We start from the raw sequence: 10,538 nt of genomic DNA on the forward strand, positions 1-10,538 counted from the left end.
AGAGGGAGACACAGAATCCAAAGCAGGCTCCAGGTTCCGAGCTGTCAGGACAGAGCCCGATGTGGCCCAGGAACCTTGAGATCATGACCTGAGCGGAAGTCCAATGCTTAACCAACTGAGCCACCCACGAGCTCCGAGCTCCGATGAACATTTCTCTTTAAACTCTTAACTAGTTGAATGAGAATTTATGCAAAAGGTTTTTTTCCCCCAAACTATTTGCCTTAGCATTACAATGAGAACTTTTGGTCCCTTTAGGATTTTAAGATTTCTGCCAATTAACTCATTATTCCCTCCTGGGACAGTCTCATTTTTATCTCATTTCTTTCAATGTCTTGGTTATCTCAACCTGCTCCACTTAATATAATCTAAGGTTAGGTCCAGCAATTCAGCGACAATTCTCTGGTCAAGTTGCCAACAATCAATTAATTGCTAAACCCCACCAAAAGAGAAAAGAAACAAAACAAAACACTTCTTAACCTACTTTTCCTTTTTACTATCATACTATGTTGTACTTACCTCCAAGAGGATGCAAAAATACTTGCAGGTTTCCTGGAGAATATTTCTTGGAAGGAAGGAAATATTCATTACTTTTTGTCATTATCTCAATCTAACACAAAACTGTTACCTTAGTTGACATTTATTCAGTGAATATAGGTAATTTTAAGAGATAGGTTAGTTAAGGATGAAAGCTTATATCTTGTGGGTTATTATTGGCCACAGGTATGAAGGAAACAGTTTCTTGAGAAGATTGGAACACTCTGCATTTGAACTAACTAGCTTTAGCATTCTAATTTAAGATTTTTTAAACTTCTGGAAGCTCTCTAGTGTTCTCTGTTAAGTCTATCATTTCAATTATAAGTTTTTCTATGGTCTTGGCACTCTGTTTGGAAGTCAAATGCATATAATTAAATGGAGATTGTGGAAGGAAAAACATTACACTTCCCTTTATTTCTTTTTTTTTTTAAGATTTTATTTTTAAGTAATCTCAACACGCAACATGCGGCTTGAATTCACAACCCCTGAAATCAACAGATGCCTGCTCCACCAACTGACCAAGTCAGATGCCCCTAACTTTTGTTTCTTAATCAAAATTTGTCATTGTAACTCATACTAATACCAATTGATGTGTATTTTATAGTCGTGGTTTAAATATTATAAATGAACATTATATGCCTGTGTATTCTAATAGAAATCTCAAACGTGATATAAATTAGTCACTTGCTCAATATGTGACCAGTTACCACAAAGAACGTAAGGTAGAAATTGTGGAGTTTTGTCTTTGTTTACAAGTAAATTAATATAAAAAATTTATTCTGGGGTAATTTTAACCAGTGTCAATTTTTAAACCTCTTTTCGTCTTATCCTAAATGAGAACATCATCCCTAATATTGCTTTGCTCCTCTCTATTTTCTGTTGGTTGAATAAGCCTACCCTTTTTCAAATATGATTACCCTCTTCTGCATTTTTACTATTCCTGTGGAATTAGATCACCTTATCAAGTACAGCAGTTCAATAATAGCCTTCCTTAAATAGGTACATGAAGGTCAACTTGAGACTTCCTTCTCTACAGGGATCAAAAAGAGGTATGAAACGCCATTACAGCCTAAATTCTGATTGTCTCTAACCAAGCAGAAGGTGTTTTTCTAAATAAATCTAAGTTTATAACAGATAGCTTAGTGCAAGCAGAAAGGAAATCAATAAGAAATGTGAAAACAACTATAAACCAATGAATATTAACAGCTTAATATTAAAAGGACCATATTAATTCATAGCAATTGTATATATTATTATTTCAGAACTCTTATTTTTAATAAAGGGTATATTATTGTCATGCGATGAAGTTTGTTCTTTCAGTACATACTAATCTCTAACATCTGTTTTCATATAATTGTACACTAAAGCAAATTACAGTATGACTATAAATAAACGGCATGCTTGTATTTCTGCATATTTTCTAAGCCCTGTGAATATACCATTTATTGCTCTTATAACTATCAGAATGTCAAGAGTTTTCAGCTCAACCACCTGCAATAGAATTTGTGTAAAATGATCTTTATAATTTCCCAGATGGTAGGATAGAGAAGTCTTTTTGCACATGTTTATGAATTTTTATACCCTCTGATGTTTTTTTTTAAATGAATTGAATTTTTCTCTTTTTATTCAAAATCTTATTGCCGGCAAAGTGCTTAATGACAGAAAATCTCCCCTGAAAGTGAATTAGAATTCAACCATTTTCAATCTCATTTTACCGTGTAGATTATGCTAAGCTTTAGGTAAAAATATGACTTGTGAGGTGATCATATGTTTCCTTTGAACCGAATTTTATATTGGACTGACTTCTTTTGTCATCTGTGAAGACAGTTGCAGACATACTCTCATTCCTATTCTCTCTGTTTGCCTCACATAATAAATTAGTGAAAGTTGACTCTATCTCTGAAAATGTCTGTGACATTATAACTCCACAGCAAACTGCATGCAACCGTGGACTATGGAGCCATAGTTAAATGACTGGCCAGATCCACTAAGCCTATTCTCAACAATGCAGCCTGAGTAACACATTTCAAATAGATTGTTATCCTACTTTTCCCCTCAGAAACAACAACGGTGTCCTACATCACTCAAGCATAAATATTCAAAGGGGCTGTCTATGAGTGTTCATTATCTCTCCAAACTCGTCTCCTACTCCCCACCTTGCTCCTTTTGTTCCAGCCATATTGGCCTTCATACTCTTCCTGGGTTGAACAAGACATGCCCCGCTTCAGAGTTTTTGCCCTTTGTCATTTTCTTTACCTGGAACGCTTGTCTCCAGTATACAGCTAAGCACATGGCTGGATGCATCTCCTCTTTTCAGATCTTATGTCAAATATTACCTCCTCAGTGAGCCCTTTCCTGTCCACCATCCTACCTAAAAAGGTAACTTTTCTTCTCACCCTGTTATTTAGGTCTTTGTTGCTTTAAGTTTTTCTTATCACTTATTATCTAACAGTGTGTGCTATGTGTGTGTGTGTGTGTGTGTGTGTGTGTGTTACTACAAGTAAAGGAATGTATACCTTCCATTTCTTATTCTCATTCTCTCTCTCCCTTTTCTCTCTCTCTCTCTCTTCCTCTCTCTCCCTAATTTTCACTTTCCTAAAACTATGTTCCAGTCCATTAATCATTCCTGGTTTACTTCACAAGTATAGCAAGGTCCTAGGCATCCTTTAACACTGTCTGATACACTGGATGAATTTTAGTTTTTTTCATTTCCCTGTTCTAGTGTGGGATACCAGGGTGTTGCTTCACAACCTTGGGAGCTTTCTGGATGTAATCTGAAACCAGCAGAGGAGACTGAAGAAAGATGCAGACCACTTTAGATTGATAGGGGGCAGTTTTAATAAGGAAGGGACCTTACTTGGGTGACCACAGGACAAGTAGCTCTCCAAATCTAGCTGCCATAATCTTAAAAGTTTACATAGAGGCCTTTAACTAGGTTCAGTCACAGACATTGTCCAGATAGTCTCATCATCACTTTACTATCTCAAGGCTGTATCTTTGGAGCCCAGAAGGCAAGTGGAATGCTCATTCCAAGAACCAGGGAAGGAGTGAGGAACCTTCAATTTCCTGGGTCCAACCTGAGGGACAACTGGTGACCATGTCTTCCTGATGGCCTCTCCCAACACAGGGCTTTATATATTTCCTGAATTTGGTAGTTTCAACATTCCCTTCAGATGGATGCCACATGGAGCCTGCCTCTCTGCCGTTCACTGTGGTTTCCTCTCAAAACACCACCTCTTGGACGCTTGCAGATGACTCAGATTCTACCAGCTCCACCCTGAATCCCACCTGTGTATTGTTAGTTTATCATAAGTGTGTTTGTACGTTAGATGAGGGGGTGTCAGATAATTGGCTAATATGCTGAAACGGAGTGGGGCAAGGATAGTGCTTTTCTGAAAGATGTGCGGGTTGAGCCTGTAATCGGTTGCTGATAGTGAAGACACGTGCCTCTACACAGCAGGCAGCTGAGACAGCAGCCTTCGGGATCCTCAGGATACCCTAGTAGTGTGTCAGAACCACTTGTGATAGAGACATGGAAAGTAATATTTCGTTTTATTTTTATTTGGTTACCCCCAACAAATATTTTACAGAGGTAATATTTCTTCGGTCATTCAGGTACATGATTCCCATTTTCAATGGATTCAGTCTTTCAATTAATCTTTAAGACATGACATTGACTTTAAGCTTCAGAAACACTAGATGGGGCGCCTGGGTGGCTCAGTCGGTTAAGCCTCCGACTTCTGCTCAGGTCACGATCTCACGGTCCGTGAGCTCGAGCCCGCGTCGGGCTGTGGGCTGATGGCTCAGAGCCTGGAGCCTGCTTCCGATTCTGTGTCTCCCTCTCTCTCTCTGCCCCTCCCCCGTTCATGCTCTGTCTCTCTCTGTCTCAAAAATAAATAAACGTTAAAAAAATGTATTTTGGGGAAAAAAGTATCACTTTAAGATGTTCAGTTTTGACTAATATTTTTTTTTAAAGTTGTAAGCCTCACTTTTCATTATTTAGATTTTGGCATTATTTGAACACATTAATCAGGGTAATACACGTTACCTGAGACCAAAATATAATTTATATGTAGTTTAAAGTATTTCACCTGCATATTTGGTCAAGTGATTTTGAACGAGAGTGCTGAGACTACTCAATGGAGAAAAAAACTTCAACAAATAGTGTTGGGTAAACTGGATCTTCACATGCAAAAAAAAAAAAAAATGAAGTTGGACCCTTACCTTACATTATATACAAAATAAATTAAAAATGTATCAAAAATCTCAACATTTCTGGTAATTTCTTTTTGGTGGAGTCTATCAGGTTTGCATATGATAGTGTCATATCATGTGCAAATAGTGAAAGTTTTACTTCTTCCTAACCAATTTGGACGCCTTTTATTCTTTTTTGTTGTGTGATGGTCATAGCTAGGACTGCCAGTATTATGTTGAATAAAAGTGGGAGAGTGGACATCCTTGTTTAGTTCCTGACCTTAGGGGAAAGTTGAGTATGATGTTTGCTGTGCGTTTTTCATACATGCCCTTTATTATGTTGAGGTATGTTCCCTGTAAAACTAATTTGTTGAGGGATTTTATAACAAATGGATGCTTTAATTTGTCAAATTCTTTCTCTGCATTTATTGAAATCATCATACGTCTTTTATCCTTTCTCTTATTGATGTTATAGATAATGTGGTTTGCTTAGTGAATATCAAACCACCTTTGCAACTCAGGAATAAATCCCACTTGATCATAGTGAATAATTTCTTTAAATGTATTGTTGGATTTAGTTTGCTAGTATTTTTCAAGCAGTTTTACACCTATGTTCATCAGCTACATTGACCTGTATTTCTCTTTTTTGTGGTGTCTTTATATGATTTTAGTATCAGGCTAATGCATGCTCCATAGAATGAATTTGGAAGTTTTTTCTCTTCTATTTTTTGGAATAGTTTGAGGAGAATAGGTATTAACTCTTCTTTAAATGTTTGGTAGAATTCACCTAAGAAGCCAGCCGGTCCTGCACTTTTGTTTGTTGGAAGTTTTTAAATTATTTATTTAGTCTCCTTGCTCATAATGTCTGTTTGAATTTTCTATTTCTTCCTGATTCAGTTTTTATAGGTTATATGTTTCTAGGAATTTATCTATTTCTTCTAGGTTGTCTAATTTGTTGACATATAGTTTGTCAGAGTATTCTCTTACAATTGTTTGTATTTCTGTGGTGTTGGTTGTTATTTCTCCTCTTTCATTTGTGATTTTGAGTCCTTTCTCTCTCTCTCTCTCTCTTTCTCTGTCTCTTTTTGATGAGTCTAGCTAGAAGTTTATCAGTTTTGTTGAAACTGATTATATATCACTTCACACCTATTACAATGATAAAATAAAAAAAAAAACATAAGAAACAACAAGTATTGATGAGGATGTGGAGAAATAGGAACACTTATACACTATTGGTCTGAATGCAAACTGGTGCAGCCACTCTGGAAAACATTATGGAGGTTTCTCAGAAAGTTAAAAATAGTATTATTCTGTGCAGTAATTGCACTTCTGGGGATTTACCCCAAAAATACAAAACACTAATTCAGAGGGATACTTGCTCCCCTCTGTTTATAGTAGCATTATTCATAATAGTGAAATTATGAAAGCAGCCCAAGTGTCCAACAGATGAGTAGATAAAGAAGAGGTGGGAGTGCCTGGGTTGCTCAGTTGGTTGAGTGTCCAACTCTTGATTTTGGCTCAGGTCATGATCTCACTGTTTGGGAGATTGAGCCGCATGTCAATCTCTGTGCTGTCAGCACAGAGCCTGCTTGAGATTCTCTGTCTCTGCCCTTTCCCTGCTCATGCTCTCTTTCTCTCAAAATAAATAAATAAATAAACATTTTAAAAAAGAAGAAGAGGTGAGATATATATATATCGAGAGAGAGAGAGAGAGAGAGAGAGAGAAACCAAGCAACAGACTTGTAAGTATAGAGAAGATCATCAGAGGGGAGGTGGGTGGGATGATGAGTGAAATGGGTGATGGGGATTAAGGAGTGCACTTATAATGAGCCCTGGATGATGTATGGAATTGTTGAATCACTATATTACACACCAGAAACTAATATAATATCGTACACTAACTATATTGGAATTAAAATTAAAAAAAAAAACTAAACATAAGATCTAAAACTATAAAACTCATAGGAAACAAAGAACAGGGAAAGGCTTTATAATGATTTCTTGGCTATGACAGCAAAAGCACAGGCAAGAAAAAAATTGATAAAGTAGACTACATCAAAATTTAAAACTTCTGTGCGTTAAGAATACAACTAACAGGTTGAATAGGCAACCCATTGAAAGAGAATATTTGTAAATCATTTACCTGTTAAGGTTATAAATCTAATAACATGATAAGGGGTTAGTATCCATAGTATATAAAAGTCAGCAACACAAAACAACCCAATTAAATAATGAGTAAAAGATTTGAATAAACATTTCTGAATAAACATTTCTCCTAACAAGACATACAAATGACCAATAAGTACATGAAAAGATACTCAACATCACTAATAATTAGTGAAATACAAATCAAAATCACAATGAGATATCACATCACATCCATTAGGATGACTACAGATAACAATAGAAATAACAAATGTTGTCAAAAATGTGTAGAAATCGGAATCTTGTGCAATTTTGGTAGGGATAAAAATGGAAAACAGCATGGTAGTTCCTCAAAAAATTAAAAATAGTAGTATCATGTAACCTAGCAATTTCACTTTCGGGTATATACCCAAAAGAATTGAAAGCAGGGTCTTGAAGAGACGTGAGTTTCTATGTTTATAGCAGCATTATTCACAATAGACAAAAGGTGGTGGCCACCCAGGTGTCCATCAGTGCACAAATGGATAAGTAAAATGTAGTATATACATACAACGGAATATTATTCAGCTTAAAAAAACCCAAAATCTGACACATGCTACAGCATGTATGAACCATCAGAAAAAATGCTAACTGAAATATACCAGTCACAGAAAGACACGCCCTGTGTGATTTCACTTATATGAAGTACCTAAAACTGTCAGATTCATAGAGACAGAAAGAACAATGGTTGCCAGGGGCCAGAGGAAGGAGTTGTTTAATGAATATAAAGTTTTGATTTGCAAGTTGAAAATATTCTGGAGACTGGCTGTGCAACAATTTAAACGTCTTTAACATTACTGAATCATATGCTTAAAAATGGTTAAGATGGTCACTTTTTTGCTATATTTATTTTACCACAATTAAAAATAAAAAAAAATATTTCACTGGGTTGCACACTTGAGATGAGACTGCTGGCAAATTTCACAAATTCTTTCACTTAAGAGAAACATCAGTTTTACATTTACTAATGTGAGAGAAATCTCTACCCTGATTATCTAGTAATTCCAAGGAGTCAGCACTAGAGAAAACAGGGATAAGTAAATCAGAGAATAGTGCTCACACATGGGAATCTTGGTGTATTTCCTAGCGTGTTCTTATTTGCACGGAAAGCTAATTCTTGGGATATTTTAATGCAAATAGGTATGTTTATAATCTAGAGAAGCTAAATGAGAAAAATGCATGAACAGGGATGTTCAAGGTACATTGATAAATGTTTTGTCAGTTGTTTTCCTTAGAAAGGTGATTAAATATCCAAAATAAGAGCGGAGCAATTAATTCAGCATTACTTGGTAACACACTTTGATAATTAATGAAAAATTTGGTGCCTCTTGTTCCACTGGCTCTATTCAAATAAGCTATGTTTCATGGTAATTTTTACCCTTCTTTCCTGTGGCTTAGATTTTAGGTAATGGAAAGGAAGGTCCTTAATGGATGAAAGTTGTTTTTTTTTTTTTATTTTGTTGTTGTTTTAAGAATTTTACTTAAGTTTAATGGTACTATTACATTTGGTATGTGGCTAACCATAAATGTATCTTGAAAAGATTTGTCCCTTCTTTAACTAAATATATCACTCTTGTAAATGTATTTTTACTGATTTTTTACTGATATTTTCTAGAATGTGGACGTTTTTCCTGATGCCTTATGAACTCCTGCAGATTTAAGCTACTAGGGAATCCTTAAGATATATGCCCCTCTCTCCTGAGGCAAAAAGGGAATGAGAGGTACCATAATCCCATGTGAAAAGTCTAAAATCAGTTGTACCCAACCAGGAAACCTAAGGCAGCTTATAATGAAAGAGAAATCTGATGGGAGGTAATATTCCTGGGGCCATTTTAGCATATATTCAATTCTTAAAATGTGAACAGGATCCCACTCAGACCTTATTCACTTATTTTTCTTCCTTGATTATTACTAGATATCCCTAAAGCTGACGCCTTTTTATCATTCAGGTCACAGGTTACATGCACCTCCTCTGAGGGCCTATTCATCTTCTCTAGTGAATAACTTGTCAAAGGACTTTGTTTTATTTTTCTCATGACATTTATCACTTTCTGAGGTTATTTTATATTTGAATTTATCCCCCCTCCCCATCTCTCTCAATGGAATAGAGTTGCATGAATTCTGTCCTCTTGAATGTTGTATCCCTCATGTTTATTACACTTCCTGGAACAGAGGAAGTGATGCTGTATGTGTGTGTGTGTAAAATCTATAAATTACTACAGAGCAATTGGATGTCAGTAAATGCCACATGGTAAAAATTATTTTAAATCATTCTAATTTATTCTTAATTAATTAAGTTTTGAGAGAGAGAGAGATGGAGGGCATAAGAAAGGCAGAACCCACCCAAAGCTGGGCTCCAGCTCACCCAAAGCAAAACTTGTGCTTACCCAATGTGGGACTCAAACTGACAAACCATGAGATCATGAGCTGAGTGAAGTCAGATGCTTAATGATGGAGGCACCCTGACGCCCTCTAAATTATTTGAAATCCTTACCAATATTGGCAATAATCTAGTATTTGTCATTGACAGGATATCTGTCTCTATCCATTGTGAAATACCAGAACCAGAGGCTTATGTAGCCCTAGGAAAACGGTGGAGAATCTACGTTTACATATGTAGTATTAGAAGTATGGTGCCTTCTTGCCCTGATCTGGATGATCCATTTCGAGATGATCATCTCCACACTGGCTCTGCAAAGCTGAGACACATGGAACTTCATGAACTGTACAATCACTACACCAAGTGCCTCCTTTTCCCCTTTGAGGTGTCACCTCCCACTGGCACTCACTTTTGGGTCCTCATCACTTTCAGGATCTCCAACCTTTCTCAATTTTCAAAGATCCAAACTTGACCATTAATATTGACTGTTTTCAATTCTCTAAACATAAAGGTTTATTTTTTTTAACCCCTCTGGGTAAACCGGTGGCTCTTCTGAAGGCCTGGATGTTCTATGCAACAAAACCAATATTTTAACTCATAGATTATCTGCTCTAGAGCTGAAAAACAACCAACCAACCAAACAAAAAACAAGCAACCAGACAAAACATATTTACCTTATCCATAAGAGTATGAGAATATCTTAATCACTTTTATGAATTATGTTACATTGTCTCACATATAATCAATAAGAAGAAACGCAGTGAGATGGTGTGGTGACACCAACTGATTCTAAAAATATGCTCTTTGCAAATTTCTTAACAAAATCTCCCTTCTCTGGTAAATCATTAACATCTTTGAACCTGAATAAGACTTCTGTTTAAAGTTGTTGCTAATCATTGAAAAAAGCAAAGATACATTGTATATGAGGATTTAGAATACAACAAGTTTTAGCTAACATGGTCAATTCATAAATGAGAGAAAAGATAACATTTCCCAATGTCTTTCTTTAGAGAAAGTGCAAGATTTAACAGAAAAAAAAATGCTGCATATAGTTTCTACTTCCTTCTTTCTACCCCTTAGAGAAAGATTATAATCTGACATGCATGAGTAGAGGAGAAATAATGAAGACTCTATACATAGAATTTTAAAGATGAAGGAGTCTCTAGATAAAAATCTAGTTTGGCATTCTTTATGCAAGTGACAACAATCTGAAGCTTCTGAGCAATAAAGCTAGTGAGTACCAGGT

Source organism: Herpailurus yagouaroundi, unplaced genomic scaffold (genome assembly GCF_014898765.1).
Source record: "Herpailurus yagouaroundi ecotype Mexico unplaced genomic scaffold, PumYag 162, whole genome shotgun sequence".
NCBI lineage: Eukaryota > Metazoa > Chordata > Mammalia > Carnivora > Felidae > Herpailurus > Herpailurus yagouaroundi.